The sequence below is a fragment of the Sodiomyces alcalophilus genome, assembly GCF_042370955.1.
Source record: "Sodiomyces alcalophilus JCM 7366 unplaced genomic scaffold ACRALscaffold_7, whole genome shotgun sequence".
Lineage (NCBI taxonomy): Eukaryota > Fungi > Ascomycota > Sordariomycetes > Glomerellales > Plectosphaerellaceae > Sodiomyces > Sodiomyces alcalophilus.
In genome coordinates this window covers 2,901,725-2,926,847 of record NW_027263538.1, presented here as the reverse complement: position 1 = coordinate 2,926,847, position 25,123 = coordinate 2,901,725, and the positions used below count along the sequence as shown (strand labels likewise).

Genomic DNA, 25,123 nt, shown 5'->3' with positions numbered 1-25,123 from the left:
GCCTATCGATATGCTTTGCCCGTTTATGAAATTCAGGGTTTTCGGCGAGCTTCTTTGCACTCTCACTATCTATTAAGATAGTAGGAATCTCGAGAGTATTATTATTATTATTATTATTATTATTATTATTATTATTGCCTCTTATATTAGAATCTAGACCTAGATTCTATAGTATATCTTTATATAGATTATAAAGATAGATTCCTTCTTTAGAAGCTTCTATAAGAGCTATATATTCGGCCTCTGTTATTAATAAAGCAACGACTTTTTGTTTAGTTAAGGTCTAACTAACGGGGTTATTTACTCCCACGCAGTAAATATATCCTGAAGTCGAGGTTCTATCCTCGATTATATCTGAAAAGCTGGCATCAGAATAACCGTAAATACCAAGGTCTTCTTTATTACAGTTATATAAAAGACCGATATTAGGATATGTATTTATATAAGCCTAGATTCGATTTAACGCAGTAAAGTGATCTTACGAGGGATTACTTATATAGCGAGAATACTAGTTAACTGCGTAAGCTATATCTGGTCTTAAATATAAGGCTAGATATAATAAAGCCCCGATTTCCTATTAGTATTTATTTATATTATTAGTTAATGCTTATTCAGGATTTGGTACTAGGACCTTCTTGTATATATATGGGGTGTTAACCCTTTTTAGACTTCGTTTATTATACCTTTTAAGTATCTTATTAGTATAAGGTAACTGACTTATAGAAAGAGTCTTATTTTCTTTATTTATATTTATTATATGACCTAGAAAGGTATTTATTTCACCTAAGTCTTTGAGTGTAATATCTTTAGATATCTCCTTAAAGAAATAGTCTAAAGTATCCTCAGAAGGGCTCAGAGCCACTATATCGTTAACGTAGCATAAAAGAATAGCTCGTTCTTCTATTCTTTTAATTTTATTATATTTATAAAAGGTAAAAAGTCCGTTATTATATTCAGAGACTCGGTAACCTAGTTTAGTTAATATCTTAACCAGGTAATTATACCAGAGTCTAGGACTTTGTTTCAACCCATATAAAGCTTTATTAAGCTTATAGACTGTTATATAATTATTACTTTCATTTTTATTATTTTCTGAGCTATCTTCTCTCTCGAAGCCTGTAGGTTGTATAGCGTATATCAGGGTATCTATATCAGCATGAACGAAGGCGTTTTTAACGTCGAACTGCCTGAATTTCTAGCCGCGTGATACGCCTAGTATTAAAGCTAGTTTGTAGCTTTCTGGCCGGCAGGTAGTTAAAAAGGTTTCTAGATAATCAAGACCTAGAACCTGATTAAATCCCTGAATAACCCACCGAGCCTTGTATTAAATAGCTTCGCTAGAGCTATTATATTTGATTCTGAAGACCCAACGACCTCCTAGTACGTGGTAGTCTTCTTTTATTTTATTATAATTATTAGGCGTATTTCTTATACTTATTAAGTCCTAGGTCTTTCTCTTTTCGAGTTCTGATATTTCTGCTACCATCGCGTCTATCTATTTATCTTTATCTGGGCAGTTTATAGCCTGTTTATAGGTAGCTGGTTCGTTGATCGAATTTATAGTTAAAAGAAATAGGGAATTTTCTTAAAACTATAGGTTTCTAAGTAAAGTATCATTTATATAATATAGTAAGTGCGCACTATTATTATAGGATATTAAATCCTTGTAGTCCGGTTTTGATGGGTCTGAAGGTATTTGGACTTCTAGCCTGGTACTTTGGCTACTGTTATTATTATTAGCCGGGCTATGGTTGATATTATTATTATTATTATTATTATTAGTATTACTAATAGCTGGAACTTTATAGCCCGCTGCCCGTAGACAAAGACTCTTACGTCTGTTATTATTATTCTTCTTTTCTTTAGGTTGAATAGACTTAATAGAATGTTTCGAAACGCGCGAAGGAATATTTTATGAAAATTAACCGGTATTTTTACTAAAAGTGATTCCTTTATTATACTTAACGGGTTAATAAGGCCCGCGGTTAGAAACCTGATTATTATATGCCTGTGTATTAATATAAGGAGGGAGGTTATTATTATACTTGTTTTTAGGCGTATAGTTATTATTATAGTTATCTGAAGAAGAGTGAAGAAACTAATTCTCTAAGATATAAACGTCTCGAAACCAACCAGTCTTTTTAGTTACTGGGTTATAAACCTTATAGTTATAGTTATTAAAACCTATTAAAGCACCTCGAAGTGCTCTTATATCTAGTTTCTTTATATTCGGGTCGTTGTTTTTATAATAAATAATAGAACCCCAGACCCGTATATTATTAATATTAGGTTTCTGACCTTATAAAAGCTTAAAGGGACTCTTATATTCAAGAGCTGAATTGGGTGATCTGTTATATATATAAATAGCTAAGAGAACAGCTTCACCCTAAAGGTATACAGGCAGCCCCGAGTAGAAAAGAAGAGCTCGAACCTTTTTTATTATAGTTTTTATAACTCGTTTAACAAAGCCTTAAGCTTTATAGGTGTACGGTGGCTTTATATTATGCTTTATACCTGCAAAGAGGCGTTAAAAAGAGGCGTTATTAAATTCTTTTCTACTATTAGTATCTACTTCTTTAATAAAGAAGTGATATTTATTATTATTATTATTTTCTACCTGAGCTTTCCACTCTTTTATAGCTATAACTACCGTCGTTTCAGACTTATCTAAGAGCAGTTATGCCTATAGAAACCGGGTGGAACGGTCTAGTATAAACAAAATCCAACGCTTTTTATTATAAGAAAGAGGTTTGATCGGTCCGTAAAGATCTATATAAACCTTTTCTAAATAGGAAAAGTCTTTGTATTTATTAACTAAATCTTTATTCGTAAATATAATAGACTTACTCTTCTTACAGGTATCATAGCTCTGTATTTCAGTTAATTCTTCGTTGGTTATATTATAATCTTTTTTAAGAGTATTAGTATAAAGACTTTTTAAGGCAATAGGGTTAATATAACCTATCCTGTTATGCCATAGCGTTATGTTTTCAGTTATAGAGGTAGTCCTTCGACGGTTATTACGGTCTCTTTATTTATAAAGCTCTTCTTAAGGTTAAAAAGGTTAAGGTTTCTGTTTTATATTATTTCTTTATTAAGGTTTAACTAACCCCTTTCTTATATTTCTTTGTTTATTTTGTTTCTTTGAAACTTATTCTTTAAACCTTTAAAACCTCTTTATTCTAGTTAAGTCTCCTGGCTGTTTCTTTGGTATAAAACCCTTTTATAGCTATTTCTTTATATTTATTGTATTTATTTTTAGAGACTTAGCCCCCCCGTATAATAGTGCCCGTGCTATAGCCTAGTATAGCCCGTTATAAAGCAGAGCCGTTATATAAAGAAAGAGGGGCTCTTTATTATTAAATAATAAGAGCTTTTTGTTTTTAGTAAGACCGCGAGCTTTACTATTAAGACGAGAGAGACTAATAATATTCGTGCCTATTTCCGGTATATAAAGGCACTCTTTTAAAAGCAGAAGCTTTCTAGTATCCCTGAATTTTATAACGCAGTCTCCTTTACCTTATATCTTTATTTCCTTTGCCTAACCCTAATAAACAGTTCTTCTTTTGGAATTATAAGTAGAAAAGAGTCTTTTATTTATAATAACATACGCCGTAGCCCCGCTATCTACATAGAAATTCAGATCTAATTTAATACTGTTTTCTGCTTATATTTTATGAATCTTTTTTACTAACTAATCTATATTAAGGTTAGTATTATTTATATCTTTATTCTTAGAAGAGATAATAAATACCTAATCCATATCTATTAAATCCTGTGTGAAAGGATTAGGACGGTCTGGAAAAGGAAACGGAGGAGGGAGGACGTCTTTAAAAGTAACGCCGGCCTTTTCGTTTTTATTATCGTCTTCCTATTCTTTTTCCTTTTCTTTTTCCTATAACTAATCTTACGGTTAATCCTGCTGCTGATTCTGTTAATCTATAATTATATTAACCGTAGCAGACTCGTCGTTCTCCTCCTTTAAAGACGTATCTAAGGCGTGCTGTTCCTTTGCCTTTAGTACGAGGTTTATTATACGTTTCTCTCTTTAAGAGAGACGCGTATTTCCACCTCCTTTCTTTTCCTTATCCTTTCGAGAGGACTAGGATTTATTTACCCTATTCTAGGTATTTTTCCTTAATCCTGAATTATCCTTTATTACCTAGTTCTTAGGTGCTTTTTCAGGATAAAGAAAGTAATAGTTAGTCGGCGTATAGCCAGGCTTCTTATAGTTCTTATAGAATAAACCCTTGGTTTTTTTCCACGGCTTCTTATTCTTCTATAACTTCGAACCTTATATAAGGAGGGTATTCGATGGCTAATCGACCTTTCTTAAAGCGTCTATTAATTCCGCTATTAATTTATCTAGTATATAACTAGTAATATCGTGACGGAGAGCTTAAGTTATTTACCCTACTATAGATTCGTACCTCTTATCGAGACTATTAAGAATCCAGGCAAAGATCACCTTATCAGAAAAGGATATACCTCTTTAATTTAAGGTAAGCAGTCTCTCTTATATTTTATATAAATACGCTTCGAGATTAGGGAATTTAGAAGGCGAGAGGTTAAAGAAAGAAGTCAGGATAATATAGTCGGCCTGGAATCCCTTTACTTTATATAAATCCTTTAGTTTTTCCTATACTTTTAAAGCTTCGTTTATTCCTTAAACCTAGGTTAAGGGACCGTCTAAAAGAGCAGAGAGTATATCACTAGCTGCCTTTAGAGACTCCTCCTTCTGTTTTATAGAAGGATTTGCTAGAAGGGGCTTTATAACGTCTTTAATATATTTTCCTTTATGGGCGAAGTAAGCGTGTATTCCTATGGTCTAGTTTTAATGGTCTGTGCTGCCCTAGAGCTTCCGGACGGAAATTTCTTTTCCAGTCTCTTATTAGGCCATTTTCAAGTAGCAGAACGATATTTTTTATTATTTATTTAGGTCAGAATTAACTAAGTTATTTAACGATTTATTTTTATTATTTTCTTTATTGCTTTTTCTTTATTACGTTATCGATAAAGGATAGAAATAAAGAATACTAAGCTAAAGGTCTGATTCTGATTGGCCTAGCTTCGAAAAGTGGGTCTAAACGGTGAAGCTATTTATAGATCTCGCGACGCGAAGAAAAGCGATGCTCGTATAAAGCGAATAACAGGATTTCTATAGGCGGACTTTTTGCTAAAAGCTTATATACCACGTTACGATATCCTATTATTATAGGCAGCGCGGTAGGTTAAGTAGCTTAATTAATATAGCTATTATTCGTGGAGCTATAATAACTATAAAAGCAGCTGCGTTTAATCCACGTATTCGTTATCCTTTTTCCTTTTTTAAAAAGTCCCTTTATAAATAAAGGAATAGTATATCCGATCGTGACAAAGAGTCTTATTCCGATCGTGTGGTTCTTCCGGAACAGGAATAAAGAGCTTGGTATAGCTCTTAGTAACCGTATTAGGAAGAATAAAGAGCTTTAAACCGTGGTATCGGAACGAACGGTTCGAATCGATTAGCTGTTTTCGGGAGATAAAGGGATTTCGTATAGTCGGAGATAAGGATCTATGACCGGGGGAGGATAAAGGGATAGCCTAAAAAGGCAGGTGGTCTTTTTGGTATTTTAAGTAGAATAAAAGGGTAGAAAAGAGTAGATTTCCTTCTTTGCTAACCCGGGCTTATAACCTTTTAATAAATTAGGCTATGAGTAGTAGGCTGTACGCGCGGAAGAGAGGAATTAAGCAAATAGCTGTTAAATTCATAGATCCGTAGGATTACTGCTTGTTTCGCGAGCTTAAAGCTGCGTTTAATAATATTGATATATTGTATAAAGAACTGACTTCTGGGATTTCTTCCTGGATCCGGGGCTGGCAAAAGACCCTGGAAGATTGGGTGGCGACTGTTACGTCAACAGCCTACGCGGCGGTTGTCACGCCACGTTATTTGCTTAAGTAATAACCAAGATATCGTATTTACGATACCTAGTATATTTATATAATTATTACTTATTATAAGTATAATATCAACACCTTCGGTCTTAAGATCCTAGTCGACAGTAACGTATAAAGGAGGCTTAAAGTAACCTAGATCGTTAGCCTTAAATTAATACGTCTAATTATCGCGCTAGCCGAGGATAGCGAGTAAATCCGATTATCGTATATATAGGTATAGTTCTAGGTAGTTAATATCCAGTGTATTCCCTAGGGGCGGGCCGGCGCCGGGAGGGCTATATCCGGGGGTATTATTACCCAGAGGGGCTGCCTAGTACTATTAGCGTTCCGGGTTCCTACTATTCCCGGTTCTAATATCCTTTATTTAGTTATAAGGGTAGTATATAATATTAGAGGGCGTAGGGCTTATACGATTATCGCGGTGGCTTATAGTATTAGCTTATTAACTTTCCTAGTTAGAGAATAGTATATAGTTATTAGGCGTTAAAGTATAGTCGGGTATTCCTTTAAAAGGTTTAGTATACTTTAAAGAAAGGCTTTCCGCTATATCCTTAGGGAAACTTCCGACCGGCTATTTGACTATACTTATAGCGGGGCGGATTAAAAGCGATTCTAACCCCTTAACCTTAATCTTTAGTTCCTTAGGCAGAGAATCTTGGCCGGTAGTAAAGGAGGCTAGCTCCTTTCCTTTCGCTACGCTACGGGGTATAACTATAGACTTATAAAGGTCGATAGACTTAGGCTCCTGTTTTAGCTAATTATAGAATACCTTCACGAAAAAGTCGTGATAGGTAACTTATTTCGCGGGATAGGTTAGTTAGGGAGGTATAATAGCTTTAAAGACTCTTCCTCTAAAGGTCGTGGCGTGGCTAGCTCTATTAATGCTAAGGAGGTTCCCTACTTACTTAGCTATAAAGAGGAGTAGCCGGTATTCGAGTAAAAGAACCTTTTCGGCTATATCTGGATAGGCGTTCGCTATTACGGTAAGGGGACGTACGACTTTTAGATCCCTTAGTATTAGGGGAGAGTCTAGGAGAATAGGGTAAGGAGCGTCGGTTACTATTAAGCGGGTTCTATAATAGTGCTATTTAGTATTCGATAAGTTATTTTAGATACAGGCCTATTAGATAACTAGTACTTATAGACTATTATACTTATCGCTTACTCACCTAGTCCTAATAAAAGGGAGGCGCTTTACTTAATAAACTACGAGTAACCGGTACCGCTTTAGCTACGTGTCTGCTTAGGGCGTTATATATAGCTATTTAACTAAATAGGGGCTTAGTATATAGACCTTTACGTATCACGCTAAAGGGCTAATAAACGTAGTAAGGGGTATATAGATAAGTAGGTCCTTATCGGCGCTATTAGGCTATAGCTTAATAGTCGCTGCTTATCGCCTAATCCTATTTAAGGGGAGGCACTTTATTAATAAAGGATAGTTACTTAGCCTGGGATCGTGTAACTAGAATAGTCTTTACTGTTATTTAATAGGATCAGTACGCGAACCTTACTAAGATCGAATAATCTTATTCTAGTTACTATTATTTAATATACACTAACCGTATATATCTCTAGCTAGCTAGTACTATAGGACCTATAAGAGGATTTAGATAATATAACCTTAGGGTATAGTAAATAATATATAAATAGGATAGATTCTCTAAAAAAGAGGGCGAGGTTCCTGCTCTATATATCTACGGGGGAACCTCGGACTATCTAAGGCTAGGCACTATACTAGATAGTGCTAGGACGGTGTTAGCACCAGTCTAGCGCTATACTGGTTTAATGCTAGTATAGGGCTAGCACTAATCCGGCGCTATACGGGTTTAGTACCTATATAGTGCTGGCATTAATCCGGAGCTATATGGTTTTTGGTCCTGGTATAGTGTCGGGTGGTGGTGCGTAGCAGTAATAGTAGCGATAATAACACGCCGGGCGCTATTAATAGGATATAGAGGTTATAGCCCTTTTCTATCCTTATCGCTTAAGCTAGGCAGGGCCCCCTCTTATAAAATCTATACCCGTTTTCGCTTACTAGGCCTATAATCGGGAAGCGTTACCCGACTAGCTTAAATATATACGATCTTTACTATATTACTTATTAGGGTAAGGTGGATATTCACGATCCGTTAGCGAACGCTTATCGGGAGGTCGCTAACTAGTCGTAATCTTTATAATAAGGTAGGAAGTATATTATTATATAGCGTTTTATCTACTATATAATCCGGCTATCTTAATAGGCTGTGTACCGGGTTTATCTTACCCGGACGGTATTAAACCTCGAAGTTAAATAATAATAATCGGTATACCTATCTAGTAAGCCTTCCGCGAAGGTCCCGCGCCGGCGTATTTAATATACCCTTAAGCGTCTAATAGTCTATTAGCACCGTAAACGCTTATCCTATACCTTTAAGATAATAGTGCTAATACTTAAGGCTCTTTATTATAGCTAATAGCTCCTATTATCTTATACCTTATCGTTACTCTATCTCGGAAAGCTTCCGCGAAAAGTAGGCGACCGGTCGCTATCCCGTCTTATATTTCTGACTTAGAATTCCGGAAATAGTCTTATTCGAGGCGTCCGTCTTAACTCTTATATTTAGTACGGGATTCTAATACCGTAGAATAGTTGCCGACCCGAAGGCGACCTTTAGCTATTTAAACGCCCGCTTATCGCTTTTAGGAAACTTAAATGGTCCCCTTTTACCCGCTTAACTGCCTTTTAAGAGTGTAGCTAATAGCGTTATCATTTTCGAGTACCCCTTAATAAATCGCATATAAAAATTAGTAAAACTAAAGAAGACTTAGATATTACGGAACGACTTAGGCGCCGGCTACTTAGTAACCGTATATATATATATATTCCGGGTTTATCGTAATACCCTCGCGGGTTATTATAAACCCTAAGAAATCCACTCGGTTACGGTAAAAAATTATAATTTAATAGCTTCGCGTATAGCTAGGCCCTATAAAGCCGATCTAAAATCTTCTTTAGGTCCTTTATATACTATTCCTTTAACGTGGAATATATAAGGATATCGTTAAGGTAAGCGATATAATATATATCTAGTAAACCGATAAGCGCTTAGTGAATATACGCCTAGAAAATAGCCGGAGTACTTACTAGCCCGAATAGTATAACCGTATACTTATAATAACCGTATAGCGTTCCAAACGCACTCTTCTAGCGGTCCTTTTTCTTAATCCGGATCCTATAGTAGATATCTCGGATATCCACCTTCGAAAGCTATTTCGCCCCGGCGAGCCTATTTAATAGCTCGCCAACTAGGGGTAGAGGGTACTTATTCTTAATCGTTATAGCGTTTAACCCTCGATAATCGATATAGAGTCGTAATCTGCTATACTTCTTAGGCACGAATAGCACCGGTAAGTCTACGGGGCTTATTAACTATTAGATACGGCCGCTTATATCTCTTTAGCGATATACCTTTTTAACTCCTTTAGGTAGGCCCGAGATAAGGGATATAAGGGCCTTAATAGCGGTTTCTTCCTATCTTGTAAGTTAATCGTGTATTCGGTGTCCTTTAATAAGGGCTGCTCCGCGGCCTATTCCGAAAACACGTCCTGGTAATCACTGATTTCCGGCGATAGCTTAACGATTAGTCTGTATATCACCTTATTATTATTTATAGACGGAATAGTTATATCCGGCGTCCCTGGTATAATAATAGTAATAACAGCGATATATATAATATACGCCTTCGTTTACTTCTCGACGACCTCGCGAGCCTATAGCTCGGGATCTATGATTAAGATCGGCCCGTAGACGAATATTTAGCGAGGCTTATTAATTATAATACTTTTTTAATCTATATTATCGTTTAAGAGTAATAATTATCCGATACCCTTAGGCCGATCTATATAGAAGAAGACCCTTTTTAATAGGTATAGCGGTCTTTCTGCGTTTAGTAAATAGAAAGCTAAGCTGTATACTCCGCGGACCCTTGCCGGGCTACCGTTAAAGCCTTTAATCTCTAGAGTCTCGACCTCTAGGACCGGTTTTAACCCTAGGCCTTCTATTAACGCCAGGCTAATAATATCTTTTTACGTATAGGTATCTAAATCCACGCTAAACTTAATCTCCTCCCTATAGCGGATTATTATTATTATCGATCTCGCTACCTTATTTACGGCGATCGCAAGCTAGTTATCGGGTATAGGTTTAGCCCCCTTATTACCTATACTGACTCGTTTCCCGACGAATAGAGTTCCCTGACCCGAATATTATTATTAAGATTATTATATATAGCGTGTATATTACTAACACGGGCGCGACTCTTTAGTATCCTATTATTAGGTATTATCCGCTATTCCTTATTACTATAATAGTCCTTAGAAGGGTGGCGTTTTTTACCGTAGTTATAGTACCCGCCTATAAAGGCGTGTATCCTAGGCTATGCTTATAAAGGCTCTAGGCCCGAGCCCGACGCCTTTTAACCCGTTAAGGGCGCCCCCTTTAAGTCTATGGCTTTACTTAGTTTTACGGACGTATACTAACCCGTCGCTAGAGTGCTCCCCCGACTTAAGCGACCGTTTAAACGCTAGAAGTTCGATACGGGCCTTTTATAACCGGTATCCAATCACTTACTACTCGCCTTCTTAATAAGACTCGTATCCTAGAATACCTACGCCTCTTAAGCTAGCCTTACGGCCTTATCTAATTTGGTTTTCTGCTCTTATATCTTATCCTTAATATATAGAGATAGCTAGCTAAAAGAGTCGTAGGCATGCTCTTTGCTTCCGCTTATCTCCCGGCTTAATAGCCGGTATAGGTTATCCTACCGTTCGAATAGTTTTATTAGCGTTATATTACCGGTTATTCGTAGCTTACGAAGTTCCTTATAATAGTAATACCGCTATATATCCCGAGATAGATACTCTTATTAAATAAATACCGTAAAGTTATTCTAATTCGGGTTAGTAATCTTCCTGGTATAGTGCCTCTAGGACGTCTAGAAGGTATATTCAAGCTTTATTAGAGCCTATTCGATCTGCTATAATACTAGGGTACTATATCTAAACTAATTCCTAGCCTTAATCGCTACTAACTAATCATCGATTTCAATAACCGTGGATAAGTCTTTAATTAGCTTATAATTATATACCGGCGGTTTTTATAATCGCGCCGCGGCGCTAGTCGTCCAGCGAGCTTTATTATAATTACGCGATTAATTTCGCTCTATTATTAGAGATACTACGAAAATATTATGATTAACGCCTTTTACGTTAACGTTAAGGGGCCGGTAACGGATCGCCGATCGACCTATAAACCACTATCTTTAGGACTTAGCGTAACCGGCGTATCTGTTAACCCCTTATTTTTATCTAATAGTTCCTGCTTAGCCACTATCGTTATTAGTTTAGGTATAGCGGGCGCCTACTCGGCGTCCGCTTTACTAGCTCCCCCCGGGGGGACGCTCGTTCCTCGAGTCCGTCTTGGTAACATCATCGGCCTAACTACCTTAAAGGTATAGAAGTTAAAGAATTGTAACAAAAGGAAAGGCCGTAGACTTTATTTAAGCAAACGATATTATAGATAAGGCTTAATAGCTTAATATTTTAGAGTGATTATAGTATATTCGTTAACTAAGCGCTGACCTTAAACGAAGACTTTAACTTAAGGGATTAAACTATGTCCCTTAACGTGCGTAGAAGATAGGTTCGAACCTGTGGTCCGTGCACGGCTATCAGTCCGACTATATACTGGTGGGTCTGCGATTATCTTGTTATAGTTTTTTACCTTCGGGTTTCCTAGATATTAAAGGTTTTCTAAATTCTCCTTTAAAATAACTATAATATAATAATAATAAGGGTTTTATGAATTTTCGCTTGAATTAAAAACAAGAGGTTTCTTATAATCTTTTCTCTATATATTCTAGTCTTAGCTAGAATAGTATTACTGCGCTATAATATAACTATAGCCTAACTAAGCTAAACTTATTATATAAGAGTTAGCTTACGGGGGGCATTAATATTATATATATAATAACTAATAAGTATACTAATAATAAGTATAATACCTAAGTTAAAACAAACAGTATATATTTATAGCTATATAACTAGATACCTACTTTATAACTAGCTTAACCTATACTATAATACTGCATATTATATATATATATATATATATATATATATATATATATATATATACACTTAACTTACAATATATATATTATAAATACAGTAAGTATCGAAAATACGATATCTCGGTTATTACTTAAGCTAATAATATAGCGTGATAACCGTCGCATAGGCTGTTAACATAATAGTCGCCACTCAATCTTTCAGAGTCTTTTGCCACCCCGGATCCAAGAAGAAGTCCCAGAAGTCAGTTCTTTACACACATGCGTAACAAGCAGTAATCCCACGGTTCTACGAATTCAATAGCTTTTTGTTTGATTTTCCTCTCTTCTGTCATAATAGCCTACTACTTATAGCCTAATATACTAAAAGATCCTTCTACTTTTATATCGATTATAGCTAGAGGAACCGCATTAGATCCTTTAGTAAGATAGTGCTTCTATCTATGTATGACGATATACCCTAGGGAAGATTGGAGAGCGATAAAGTAATACCGCTAATACCTACTAGGCCGAATAGCCGCCTTCTAGGCCTAACCTTAATCTAATCAAAAACGTATAGACGTAGATAAACCATTATATAATAATTAACTATCTATAACGCCCTATAGGCGTAGCCTTTAGAGCTGCTATATATGCTACGTGGGAGCAGAGTATTAAAGAAAAATTACAAATTACAAATTACATTACATTCCATTACATTACATTATATTATATGTAATTTGTAATGTAATTTTGTAATGTTAGGGGAAAAGTTACACTGTTTTATATATAGATTAAGAGGGTATTTTATGATATATAGTATATATAATACTATATATACTATCCTAGGCCTATACCAAGTACTATAGACTATATAGCAGAGTATAAGTCCTTATATTTCTATATATATAATAAAGGTATAGGGTTATAACACTTGATATATAAATATATATCCTATTTAATATACTTTAAGGGGATATTATAAGCTTAATAAGAATATAGGACTAATATCTTTACTATAGTCTTACTGTTTAGGGGGTTATCTTTTTAATACCTTTAAAGATTAATATTGCACTATCTTCAAGTATTAAAATACTAGTATTATAATGTTAACTCCTAGATATAAGTACTTAACTAAAGTCCAGCTTTCGTATAGTAGTTTTATAGTATCTATAGAAAAGAACTAATTTAATAAAATTTAATTACCTATTATATAGTATATATATTAGAACTAATTTACTATAGTAACATACTCTATATAATTTTATAAAAAGTTACTATTAGAGTTACTTTACTTCGAGACTACCAAAATAGAATTATATAAGCCTAGGACTAAGGAAAGGCTAGATTCTGTAATTACGGTATAATATATTAGAGTTAAGATATAATCTATAAGCTTAACATAAAACCGTAGATTAAAAACGGAATTATAATAGGTACTAAAGTGATTAGAATTAGAGTGAATTAAGTCAATTGGTATTCGATAGTATTCAATAACAACTATAGAATATACTAGCTAACTAGGAAACGAAGACAGATAGAAACAGAGGGAGGCATAGCAGATATATATATATAAAAGAGATAAAGAGAAAGCTATATTAAAGCAGTAGCAGTAAACTGCTACGTATTAGATAGTAAACTTAGTAAAGTGTTCTTTATATTATATAGTAGGCTCTTTATTACGCAATGTTCTCCTTATTACGTTATAGATTATAATATTATATAATATACTTTTATCTCTTCTTATATCCTATATCTTTATATTATTCACTATATATATTCATAATTAAGGCATAGCTACGTTATTGATTTAATATAACTAACTTAGTATAAGGATATATATATCTTTATACTCCTGATTCGTCTATCTCTAGCTATATACTGGTTATTAATAGCAGGTATTACTATAATATAGAGTATATATATAGAATAAGTATAATTATTAGTATTATTATTATTATTCTCTTACTCTGCTATCCTAACTATCCTAGGAGTCCTGTTTAGGCTATACGGTCCTTCTTAGTTAGTTATAGGGGGGAAAAACCCTCTTGGGTAAAAACCCCCTATACTTTCCCCCTCTTGTCTTTGGCCCCTTTTTACCCATGTCTATTCGCCTTCTATCGACAAGTACTGACTACTCTCCTTATTAGGGTTAGTGCCGCGTCGGGGCTATAGTGGCCCCTGTAGTGACTTAATACGTATCTGGATCTTACCTTTAGTCTAATAGCTAACGGGAAGGTAGCAGGCTAGGGGCTTCGGGTTAGCCTAGGGGGCGGTATCCTATAGAAGGGGCTGAAAAGGGTCCGCGGCGGCTCCGCGGTCCCGGAGTCCTCCCTATATCGGGGTGGCTGGCTTTATTTACGCCTTCTATTAGGCGGGGGTTTAGCAGGGGCACCTGCCTTTATTATATATGCCTGCCGTATTCGGCAGCCTTCTATAGCTATAGCGAGGTTAATTAAAAGTTTTAAGGGCCTCCGCCCTTCTTCCTGGTTTTCCTCCTATAACTCTCTTTTCACCTTTTTATAGGTCCTACCTTAAGCCGCCCCTTTATTCCCGCGTTTATTCCCGGCTCTATACCGCCGCTACTAATAATAGCTAATTAACGGTTATAATTCTAGAAAGTCTATAAGTGGCAGCGTATACAGGGAGTCGGTGGTACTAGGGCGGGCTAATAAGATAAGGTATAGTTAACTAAATAACTATTAATAAAGCGATTAACGACCTTATATTATTAATATAAGTGAAGGGATGCTATAGGGGCCACGTATCGGGACCGGGTTTAATACTAACTACCTCTAAGATACCTCCTTAGAAAAATAAGAAAAAGAAGAGCGGCTCCTGATACTATAAATCTAGTGCCGTGGGCGTATTACTATAGGTGTTCCTAGGGGTGTTCTACGGGTGCCGAAATAGTAACGCTCCGGGGTCGTTTTTAACGTTAAGTAGTTATTTTAGATACACTAAGCGCCTTAGGGGCGAAAAGCTTAAGGATATAGAAGCCTATATTAACACTACTAGAAAGGGCGTAGTATACTATTAGTGTGCTAATAGTCGTCGGACTTATAAGGGTATAAGTCGGTTTTATACTGGTATCTTACTGGTGCTGTGGCGGGGGTAGCACAGTTCTAATAACTAGAGCAGGTTCCGGCTATAGCCCTTAAATAATAATAGCGTGTCCTTAACTACTATCAGGAATTCGTGGAGGCTATCGGAGGAGGAGGTAATAGTGCTATTATGAGTTATAACCCTAGGGGTGCCGAGGCTATGCCGCGCTAACTTAGAATAGGCCCGAGGTCGGCTTACGGCGGCGGTAGTATCCTTCGAGCGTGCCGTTAGCCGTTCTCGCCCTGCCGGCCACCGCTGTAGTAACGCTACTCTGGCGAGCTTAGAGCGTCGTCTGAATCGGTTAGAGAGGATAATTGCTATCCTATTAGAGATTAGCGTAATAAGTATAATTAAGTATAAGTATAAATATATAAGGTAGTATATATACTAAGTCTAGTAATATAATTATATTAAATATTAAATAGTAAATACTTAATATCTTAAATATAAAAGCATTTACCAAGCTATTATACTTCTAAGTATATAGACTCACTATTAAAAATATTATTACTACTTAGAAACTAATAGTCTAAGTATTTAAGATAATATTTCCTAAACCTTGGTAGACTATATAGTAAAGGTCTCTATAGCTAGCTAGTAACAGAAACCTATTATTGGTTATAAGGCATAGTTAATTATACTAGGGAACTTAGTTACTCTAACTAGGGTAGTACTAATAAGACTACATACTAGATGCTACTAGTTATACTTATATATATATACTAATAATATAATAAGCGCGATATAAACTTAATGATTTGAATATATATTTATAGAAGAATATATATACGAAATCAATCTAAGCTCTGGCAGTGTTACGTTATTCAGAAGAGGTAAGTATACTACATACAGAAGTACTATATTATAATAGAAATGAATATACAGACTAAAAGAATAAGATATCGTTTTATATATTTTTGTCTTAGTAAGTTAAGGTAGTATAAAAACTAATATATATATTAGACGTACTTTTCATTTAAGCTGAATTTATTAGGCTATCCTATATCTATAACTATATTATTTATTCTTATTTTTTTAACTCCTAATAGCCTCAGCATATAGAATATTTTAGGAATAGATATATAATATTATAAAAGAATATTATACTACGTGAATATACGTATTATAGAACTATTAGAATTATAGCTAAGTGGATATTATATAAGCCAGGGAAAAGACATAGTATTAAATATTTACTTATTTCTTTATTTCTCTTACTCTGCTATCCTTTTTAGTATCTAGGAGCCAGAATTTCTGACTATACGGTCCTTCTCTAATGCCTATATGAGGGAAAACCGTAGTATAAGACTTAGGGAACTAGTACAAGACTTAAATAAAAACCCCTATACTCCCCTGTTTTAAGGATTAGTGCCTTATACGGGGCCGTGGCGGCCCCGGTACTAACTTATCTACTAGTATAAACCTCGCAGCCTTTATACTAGGAAGCCTATAACGTTATCTATAGCGGATTTAAAGCTGACTATATACTACGATTAACGGCGCGCGCGTAATTATCCTCTTTTAGGTTTTTATACGCCTTATATACCCTAAAGCTAGCCCCTACGGGCCTATTACGGGCTAGTATATACGCTTCCTAGGGTGAAAAGCTCCTAAGCTTCCCTGCTCTTTTTATAGCTATAGTAGGGCCACTATACGCTATATGCCTTTTATAAACGCTTATATAATAGCGTAAAAGGCTGCCTCCGTATCGTGGAAGTAACGCCGCGTATTGTACTTATACGCTTAGGGATAACGCGGTACCGTCTTCTTGTTTTTTCTAACAGTAGGCGACTAACTCCCCCGTAGCACCTATTATCGACTAGCAAAGCCGGGCGGAAGGTGGGTCTAACGGGCCCCCTATTTAACTCTTATCTATATACTAAGGCAGATAAGGGCTCCTAAGAATAGGTTCCGAGTAGCGTAAAAAAAGAAAAGGAGTTCCTTTTTTGCGTGCGCCTCTAGCCGGATTCGAACCGACCTAGTCACCTCGACTATATACCAGGTATACCACCACTATACTATAAAGGCATAGTATTAAATAAAAAACAGTAATAAAACTAATTCTAAAGCTATGCTATATAAATCATTATTTTAAAATCATTAAGTTATACTATAGGCTTTAAGACTAATAGTTTTAATTCCGGAAAGTATATTATAATTCTATAAATTAAATAATATCTATATATAGTAATAGCTATTTATAAAAGGAAGCTACTCTATAATAGTCCTAGAATAAAGGCAACTATTATAATACTAGATATACGTCTTTCTATATACATAAGTGTAATAAGACGATCGCAGAGCCGTCGGTATATAATTAGACGGATAGCCAGGTATAGACTACTAATCCGAACCTATTATTATAGGTATTAAGAGATATAGTTTAATGGCTTAAGTTAAAGTCTTATTTAAAAGTCAGCGCTTAGTTAATAATAATATAACGACTACTCTGCGATTCTAACCTATTAAGCCTTTTCTATAACATCTTCTCTATTACTAAATTCTATAGACTTTCCCTTTATTATAATAAGTTTAAGAATCTATAAGTCTTTATTTAATAAAATAAGTAGGTATATAAACTAGACTTAGGCTATAGCCTATTAACTAGATTCATAGGTTTCATAACTATCTTATCTCTTATAATAAGATTACTATTATATATTTATGCATTTAGATAGTTTATTTAAATTAGGAAACTATTAATGAAATTTAGTTCCCTAGAATATATACTATAGCCTGCTATGATTAAGCCATTCTGATTAGTACAACTTATATTACGAGATATGTCGGCTAATATTATAGCTTTATATTAAGTGTTTATAGTATATCGTATAAGAATAGCTAGTTATAGGAGTATCTTAAGCTATATTATATAGGATATATACTATTAAAAGTATCCTTATATATATATATCTAATTATAAATACATATAGTATATTATAGCCTATTTGGAATATAGAAGATATACTAATTTAACTCGTGTATATCGTTTAATATATAGAAAAACTATACTAAAAAAGTGTTATTTTTCCCCTTATATTATAAAATTACATTATAAATTATATTATATATAATATAATTTATAATGTAATTCTTTTAGTGCTCTGCGTAGGAGGCGGTTGCTATTAAGGTCCTAGAGCCATTAGTCGCTTAAATACTATATCGTCTTCGGGATATTCAGGAGTTATAACATAGATTAATAGGTATTAGGGGTTTTCGTGTAAAGAGTGACGAGACATTACAAGATAATTAAAGAGGCAATATAAGCTAATAGGTTAAATTAAGAGTTAAATTGTTCGCTAAACCTTTAAGTTAAGAGTTTAGCTTTACCCTTCCCTTTTATAGATAACTAAAGCTCCCTCCCCGAGAACCTCGGGGAATCTCCTCAAAGATATCTTAAGGACCTTAATCTATCCGTCGGTAGTCCTCCCTATTATACTATACTAGGTCGGCCCGGATAATACTAGTCCTAGAGCCGACTCGACCGTCCGTCTCTAAGTGCTATAATCCCTTTTAATCCCTTTCGTGGCTATTAAGATATATTATTTCCTTTTATTTAGGCTATCCCTGACTTCGATAAATTATACCCGTGATATTACACCCCCTCTTCTAATACTTATGCCCCTAGGAGCGATATAGTTAACCGGGTACCCTCGTAAGGACCCTTTCCCGTCTAACTCCTATTCTCCGGACACGTCTCTTAGAAGAGCCGACTTAGCCCGGGACGGCACCCGGCCACGAATAGCTTAAGTCAGCCTATACTAGGCTTCTAGCTCGCGAGCTATTATTCGTAACTAGGCTATAGCTACCCTTCTATAAGGCCTTTTATAAATAACTTATCTAAGCTAAAGCTAAATATAAATATAAAGATTAACCTCCCCTAAGCCTCTAAGCTATTATAATAAAGCTTAAATAAAGCTGCGTAGATCCTTTAACGCTCCACCTTTAAGCTATCGTTAAAGCCCTCGTGAATAATCCGTGAATAATCGTATTACCTAGCTAAACATAAAGCCTATAGACTTAAAGGAGTTTACGCGACGCTTTATTATTATCTAAATAATAAACTATAGGTACGCTTCTAATATAGCAGGTATACCTAGATTATAGAGTAGGCAGGAGTAACCACGTAGGCTCTACTCGAGGTCCGGTAACTATTATAGAATATATCCTATTCAGTCCTCTTAGCTTATTATTATTTTCCCTTTTCTCATTTTTACCTATTTAAGTAATTATTATAATAGCCTTATTCTAAAGTCTTATCTATAAGTTAATCCTTATTATCGTATCTCGGCTACTCGTAAGGCCTTATCTTAGTGGTTTGTCTCGAGTTCTCTCAGGGCCTTTCTATCGCGTTACACGAGGTCCCCGGCGGTTCGTTAGTTCTATTAATCTAATATCTAAAGTAGCTTATTATAATCACCTCTTATATAAATAACGATAATTCCTATTAATAATATACCTTAATCCCGTATAAAATAATAATATAAGTGATTATCGTGTATACGTCCCTAAGGCCCGGCTAACTCTTATATTCTAGCTCTATAGCTCCCTAGAAACGTTAGTTATATACGGCTAATAAGTTAGCTTATTAACTTAAGTCCGCTAGTAATTCCCCCGCTAAGAGGTCTGTTACTCCTATAAAGAACGGTAAGAAGGCCGGCGGTAGCCTTAACACCGCTATTAATAAGACCCCTATTATTAAGGGTAGTACTATTAAAAAGACCACTAAGAAAGGTAATAATACTAACGGGTAAACTATACCCGGTATAGCGTCTAAGACGCCCGTTAAAGTAAAGGGGCCGGCCGTACCTAGTATGGAGTCATTTATAACTCCTACTAAAGCGCGCCTAAGTAATAAAGGGTTCGCTATACCCGGTATAGTATCCTAGATACCCGTTAAAACAAAGGGGTTAGCCGTACTTAGTACGGGGTCGCTTATAACTCCTACTAAAGCGAGGGGCCTAGCCCTCCCCGATAAGGAGACCTTTATAGTTCCTGACCACTAGGTTAGTAAGGTTCTTATTCGTATATTCCTAGTATTTAGGTCGGATAATAGTTCGCCCGGTAGCTAGTGCGCCGGTAACTAAAGGACTCTAACTCTAGCCCTAGTAGACTACGATAATAATAATAACGATATCGACGATAGTATCGTTAACTATAATAAGGATATAACTATATCGGGTAGCGCCGATAGTATCCTCTATATTAGTAGTAATAAGAGCGAGGATAAGAACCTTATCCCTAGCGGAGGTAAGAGCTCCCTAGGTAATAATATCTTCGGTGATAATAATATTACCGATAAAGGTCCGGGGGCTAACAGGGGCGATAGTAACGCTACGCCTCCTAATAATAATAACCCCTCGGGCCTTTACCTGGTATAGGAAGTAATTATAGGGGGTAACCTCCGTAATCCGCCTTATTAGCGGTGCTACTCTGGATTCCTAAATATTATCTTAGATAGTTAAGGTCCTATTATCTTTTATTTATATCTTAACTCGGGCCGATAATCGTTTAAATACTACTACTATTAGGAGGATTGGAATAATAAATAGTGCAAGGAGGTATAGTTATACTCCCTATCCGATATAGACCGCCCCGGGATACTAATTAAATCATAGATAAACCTTCCTACTACCCGTGCTACCGTCGATATACAAGACGCGCTTATTAAAGCTATAGAAAATAGAGGTTTTACTAATAAGAAACTTATAAGTTATCCCCCCTTATTTTTTTAGCGTCCTTATACTAACTTCTTTATAATAGCGTGCCGCCTATAAGCTTTAGGGGGAGCTAGGCCGCGCCCTCGCTAATAATCAGCACTATATAAAGATAGGCCCGAACTAAAGGGCACTAGCCACCCGGACCCCCCACTATACCCCTGCTATACCGCGATAGAGGCGACCTAGCGACCTTGTATAATAAGAAAGCAGATATTCTATACGTAAAGTTCTTCCCCCTACCCGGGGACTCGGATCCTAGACCCCTAGGACAGGAGTACCCCTCTAGGTGGGATATAGACTAAAGCGTCTCCGCGGCGGATATCCAGAGCCGCCTTCGCCGGACTAAGCCCTAGGCCGCCCCTAGCCCGGACGGCTTCCTAGCCGGCCTCCTAAAGGCCTACGGCCTAGCTCTATACTAGATCCTAGCCACGATCCTTTTAGCCTACCTATCCCTAAGCTACTTCCCGCGCTCTTACCGTATCGCTACCGTTATAATTATCCGAAAAAAGGGCCGATTATAAAGCGACTATAAGATAGCTAAAGGATAAAAACCAATCTCCCTCCTTAATATAATCGGAAATCTATTTAAGGGTATTATAGCAGACCGCTTTACGGCCGTTACGGAGGAATATTAACTACTCCTTAATAGCTAAATAGGAAATAGACCTGGATATAGTATAAAGACGGCTGTATAGCGCGCGATAAAGGCCGTTAAAGCCGCCTAGGCCCTAGGCGGCGCCCCCGCGATACTCTAGCTAGATATACGCGGGGCCTTCGATACTATCCCCTATACTAGACTCCTTAAGTCCCTTTAATATAAAGGATTTCTAGAGTAGGCCGTTTAACTAACCGGCAGTTTTCTTTAAGACCGGATAGTCTACCTCCTTTTTAACGGCTAGACGGTAACCCCGCGGCCCCTCCACGCCGGTATATTATAGGGGTCCCCGGTCTCCCTAATTCTTTTTATTCTATATATTTCTACCCTATATAAGGAACTTAAATACGCGATAAAAACTACTATTATCGGCTTTACTAATAATATAAATATTATCGCCTTTAGCCGTATAAAAGCTTAGACGCGGTACCGTCTCGCCTCCGCTTAATAGATATATAAGGACTGGTCCTAAGCGAGCGGCCTTTAATTTAAGCCCTTAAAATATATATTTATACCCTTCACGAAATCCCGCTCCCCGCCCTTATCGCCTCTTTACCTTAGCACTATACCGGTACTACCCTTAATAGAAACCAGGTTCCTTAGAGTATAGCTAGACTGGAAACTAAACTTCTCGCGGTATCGGAAAGAGATCCAGAGTAAACTAACGATATAAAACTATACCCTAACCCGGCTTACCGTGGTAGCCTAGGCCTATAGCTTCGTTAACGCCTAGCGCCTTTATACCGCTATAATCCGTCTAGCTATCTCCTATTACGCCCCTACCTTCTATAGAATCACCGATAGGCCCCGCTATAGTCTTATTACGGCTCTAAGCTTAGCCTAGAATAAGTGCCTTAGGACTATTACCGGTGCCTATAAGGCCACGCCGATCCGGATTCTAGAAAAAAAAGACGTATATCCCCCCCCTTAACCTATACCTTACCCGTCTTATAGCTAAAAGAGCTCTTAATTACTAAAATACCGGAGCTAAGGGACTTATCTTAGCTAGTACCTAGGCCGCCGTAAAGGTATTAACGGTATTAAGGCGCCGCTATATCGCCTAGTAAGCACTCGCCTAGCCCGTTTAATCCTTTATTACCTAATAATAGCTAAATAATAGTAACCCGGATACCGCCCTTAAAAAAGAATAAAAGGAGAGATAAAAGGACTTAGGGTCTACTCGGAACCCGACCTACGCTATAGCGGTACCGAACCGGAACCCCTAAAAAAAAGACCTTTAAAGATATAAAGGCCTCCTAAAGCCGTAAAGCTCCGTCCTTACTTAGATCCGCTCCGAGAAGCTAGGTCTTAGGGCCTTCCTTTTTAGAGTAAGGGTTCCTGGCTTTATTACCGCCCGGTGCCCTTATAGTAATAAAGGGGCGGAAATAGCCGAATATATTATCTTTTAGTATTAAAACACTACTCCGGAGTCACGAAAAGACCTTTATAGCGCTATAAGGAGACCGATCTTAACTAGGGGAGACCTTTTTAACGCCCTAAACCACCCTAAGGAAATAAGGATAATCGCGAAATAGTTCCTATATCTTAGTCGCCTAAGCGACTTCCGCTTTACCCTAGAAATTATAAGGAACTATATAGCAGAGACCCCGTAATAGGACCGCTCCGGTATAGACTATACAGAATAAAGATAATACCTAATCTAGATATTTATATTTACTTTAAGGGTCTTATAAGCCAGGACCCCCCCGGCGGCACTAAAGGGTTATATTATAATAGTACCTGCCCTTTACTTAGCCTTAGTCTTAGCGCCTCCCTTCTTATCCTTACTCTTAGTAGTATTAACGCTATTAGCGTTATACTTATAACCCTATCCCGTGATATTAGCTTTACTCTACTATAAAGGGACTATAAAGATATATACGGCCACCTCTAATAAAATAGCGATTATTCCCTTTAGCCGATTTAATTAGCGCTCTAGGCTAGCTAGTATAGCGTTATTACCGCGGCGGCGGCCGGCGGGGCGAGTATACCTAGCGGCGCGCTTAAAGGATACCACCGCCGCTATAAGCCGACCCTAAGCCTATATAAAGTTAGCGCGGTATAGCTACGGCACCCCTAGGGACACGACTTATAATAGCTTTATCTTTACCTCCGGCGATAATAGTTATAAGCTCCTAATAGCGTTTAAGGACACGCTATTAATACTTTAGGGCTATAGCCGGAACCTATACCGATTATTAGACTCCTGCTATTACCGTACTAACGCTACTAAGATACTACTATAAAACCGACTTATATCCTTATAAGTCTAACGACTATTAGTATACTAATAGTATACCGCTCCCTTCCTAGTAGTGTTAATATATACTTCTATATCCTCGGGCTTATCGCCCCCGAGGCGTTTAGTATATCTAAGATATCTACTTAAAGTCAGAGACGGCCTCTTAGCGATACTACTCCGGCACCCTAAGGGCACCTCCAGGAAAACCTATAGTAATACTCGTGTAGCTCTAGCCTCGTAATAACAAGAGTTACCCTTCTTCTTAGGCTATCTCGTCTTAGGCGGTATCTAGGAGGCTATTAATACTAAGCTTAGAACTAATACGCCCCCCCGCGGCACCCTATTAAACTTATATTAATAACTCCGGGTTATTAATTATTTAATAGTTATTTTTAATTAACTATAGCCTATCCTATTAGCCCGCCTAAGACCGCCGACTTCCCGCCCGTATTACCGCGCTACCACTTATAAATTAACGGCACTATAAGATAATAGTAAATAAAAGACCCGGTCTATCTATAAACTATCTAACGCTTTATTAGTAACTATGGTATAGAGCCGGGAATAGAGGTAGGAGTAGGGGGGCAGGCGGCTTAAAGGGAAACCTACGATATTACGATAAAGGGTTAAAAAAAGGAAAAATAAAAAAAAGGGCGGAGGCCCTTACGATTTTCTATTAACCTAGCTATAACTATAGGTGACTACTAAATTCGGTAGGTATATATAATAATAAAGGCAGGAGCCCCTGCTAAACCCCGCCTAAAAGGAAGGCGTAAATAAACCGGCCACCCCGATACAGGGAGGATTCCTAGAGCGCGGGACCGCCACGGACCTCTTTCGGCCCCCTGTATAGTATACCGTATCCTAGGCTAACCCGAATCCCCTAGCCTATTACCTTCCTATTAGCCACTAGACTAGAGGTATAATCCAGATACGTATTTAGTCACCACCAGGACCGTTAAGGCCCCGACGCGGCACCGATCCTAACAAGGAGAGTATAGAGGTTTTTCTACCCGAACGGGTTTTTCCCCCCTATAACCAACTAAGAAGGACCGCATAGCCCAAGCTAGGCTCCTAGATTAGTTAGCTAGGATAGCGGAGTAAGAGAATAATAATAATAATAATAATAATTAGCACTATAACTCCCGACACTTTAATACGGCTCGGTATAAGCGTTATCGGGCTAACGTAGTCGCGGAGGCTTGAATCTTTTAGTATAATATTTAGGCTTAAGAGGCCCGTAAATAAATAAAAGCCCTTTATTAAATTCGGGACCTACTAAAGGTCGGTGATAGTATAGAGGATAATAACGATAATAATAACGATAAAAAGTATTTTAATAGTCTATAGGTATATAGAAAAAAGTGGATCT

General features: G+C 36.8%; 1 non-coding gene across 1 annotated transcript; it reads right to left on the bottom strand.

Annotated features, from left to right (window-relative positions):
* Positions 1-17,087: 17,087 nt before the first annotated feature.
* ACRALDRAFT_t238 lies at positions 17,088-17,162 on the bottom strand. Its single transcript has one exon. It is a non-coding gene; the product is annotated as a tRNA-OTHER (tRNA).
* Positions 17,163-25,123: the final 7,961 nt, after the last annotated feature.